Genomic DNA, 2,500 nt, shown 5'->3' with positions numbered 1-2,500 from the left:
TGTGTGTGTGTGTGTGTGTGTGTGTGGTCTCCGATGGCAGCTGTGGGGGTGTATGGTTAAATGTTTGTGTGTGTCTGTCATGTGGTTGTAAGTGTTTGTTTCAGTGTATGGGTGTGTTTCTGTGTGTGTGTGTGTGTGTGTGTGTGTGTGTGTGTGTGTGTGTGTGTGTGTGTACTTAATGTGCTTGAGTTTGTGTGTTTGTGTATGTATGTGTAATGTGTGTGTGTGTGAAATATGGTCAAATGTGTTTTTGTGTGTGTGTGTGTCTGTGTGTATATGTCTGTGTGTGTGTGTGTGTAATATCTTTATGTATTATGGTTGTCTGTGTGTGTGTATAATGTGTTTGTGTATTATGGTTTGTCTGTGTGTGTGCGTGTGTGTAATGTGTTTGTGTAATATGGTTGTCTGTGTGTGTGTGTGTGTGTGTGTGTGTGTGTGTTTTTAATCTCAGGTGCATTAAATCGTAGTGAGAGTGTCATGAAGAGAATTGATTCTGTGCGGAGAAGTTTCAATAAGAAGATTGAAAAGACCCCGGAACCAAAACCCTCAGGTAGTCACTCACACTCTCACACACACACACACACACTCACACACACACACACACACACTCACATTTACACGCACACACTCACACTCACTCTCACTCTCACACCGCCAGTTCCCTTTCTCTTTTCCCTTCTCCTCTCCTCTCCTCTCCTCTTCTCCTCTCTAATCCTCTCCTCTCCTCTCTAATCCTCTCCTCTCCTCTCCTCTCCCCCTCTCCTCCCCCTCTCCTCTCCTCTTCTCCTCCCCTCTCCCCTCCCTTCCTCTCCTCTCTCCTCTTCCTCTCCCCTCCACCTCTCCCCTTCTTTTCCTCTCCTCTCCTCTCCTCTCTCCTCCTCTTCTCCTCTCCTCTCCTGTTTCACCATCAACTTCAGTGACAATTTCTAATGTTCCACCTTTCACTCCTAACAAGGATATTGAGAGGGAGCTCTTTCGGTTTGGGACATGTGCAAGTGTGTGTGTATGTGCCTCTCTGTGTGTGCGTGTATGTGTGTGAGTGTGTGTGTGTGTGTGTGTGTGTTGAGAGGGAGCTGTAAGCTGTATCCTTTGGGAAGCAAGTGTTTTTTAAATTCCCTGACATTGAACATGTGTGTACAATATGGTTGTCTGTGTGTGTGTGTCTGTGTGTGTGTGTGTGTGTGTGTGTGTGTGTGTGTAATGAATCACAGGTGCAGTGAGTCCTGGGGAGAGTGTTTTCAAGAGATTTGATAATATGCGGAATAGTTTGGGTTTGTTAAAGAAGAAAGAGAAGACGCCCAAACGAGAACCCATGACCCCTGTACCTGATGCAGAGGTCACAGCACAGAACACAGAGGTCAAAAAGGTCACGCAAAGGGCAGAGGTCAGCGAGTCATACACCCTGCCCCCCGTTCCCTCCACATCACCCTCAGGTAGTCCACACACTCTCCTCTCCTCTCCTCTCCTCTCCTCTCCTCTCCTCTCCTCTCCTCTCCCCTCTTCTCCTCTCCTCTCCTCTCCTCTCCCCTCATCTTCTCCTCTCCTCTCCTCTCCCCTCATCTCTCCTCTCCTCTCCTCTCCCTCTCCTCTCCTCTCCTCTCTCTCTTCTCTTCTCCTCTCCTCTCCTATCTTCCCCTCCCCTCTCCTCTCCTCTCCTCTCCTCTCCCCTCCTCTCCTCCCCTCTCCTCTCCCCTCCCCTCTCCTCTCCCCTCCTCTCCTCCCCTCTCCTCTCCCCTCCTCTCCTCCCCTCTCCTCTCCTCTCCCCTCCTAACATTTTAGCAATCATCTGTATCATTGTTGCATCTGTCTCTCTCTCTGTCTCTGTCTCTCTCTGTCTTTCTCTCTTTCTCTCTCTCTCTCTCTCTCTCTCTCTGTCTCTCTCCACTCCATCTCTCTCTCTCTCTCTCTCCACTCCATCTCTCTCGTCCTGCAGTGATGGAGGTGAAGAGTTTGATTGACAGCGGTCATCTGCTGGTTGCCCTGGTGAACATACTCTGTCTGAGGCGGGAGCTGCAGGAGGGGGGGGCGGGGGGGGCGGAGGAGAAGGATCTGAAGCAGCTCTACAGGGCGCTGCGGGACAAGATGGCCGACATCGTGCGCCAGTCCAGCGCCCTGCCTGCCCGCAACAAGGAGCTGCTGGTCCACGTGGCTCGCATCGTCCAGGAGGAGGAGAGGAGGGAGGCGGAGGGGGAGGCGGGGGGGCTGGGGGGGTGGAGGGAGGCCTGGAGGGAGGCCGTGAGGGACGGCGTGAGGGACGTGCTGGAGGGGGTCCACCTGGACACACCTGAGCACAACACTTCCTGGTTGGCCGTGCACCTGGGGCTTCTGGGAAAAGCCATCGTGGAGAACCTGGAGAGGGTGAAGGCGGAGCTCCAAGGCTCGTACCCGCCCAGTTTCTGCGTGTTTGACGCGTACGTGACAGCTTGGCACGGGGTGGTGGGGGAGCATCTCAGGCCTCTGAGGGCAAAGGTCACTGAGACCAAAGACTCCTACGCCCTAC

At 52.8% G+C, this 2,500-nt stretch overlaps 1 long non-coding RNA gene across 1 annotated transcript in view; it reads left to right on the top strand.

Moving 5' to 3' along the window:
* The window catches only part of LOC116223410, a 4,125-nt gene extending 2,844 nt beyond the window's left edge, over positions 1-1,281 (top strand). The window contains exon 2 of the long non-coding RNA XR_004165074.2: positions 1,212-1,281. This is a non-coding gene — a long non-coding RNA (uncharacterized LOC116223410). The remainder of the gene's footprint in view (positions 1-1,211) is intronic.
* Positions 1,282-2,500: the final 1,219 nt, after the last annotated feature.

This window comes from Clupea harengus, chromosome 14, assembly GCF_900700415.2.
Source record: "Clupea harengus chromosome 14, Ch_v2.0.2, whole genome shotgun sequence".
NCBI classification, from domain to species: Eukaryota; Metazoa; Chordata; class Actinopteri; order Clupeiformes; family Clupeidae; genus Clupea; species Clupea harengus.
Note: the sequence above shows the minus strand (reverse complement) of the source record. Positions and strands in the feature narration are given on the sequence as shown.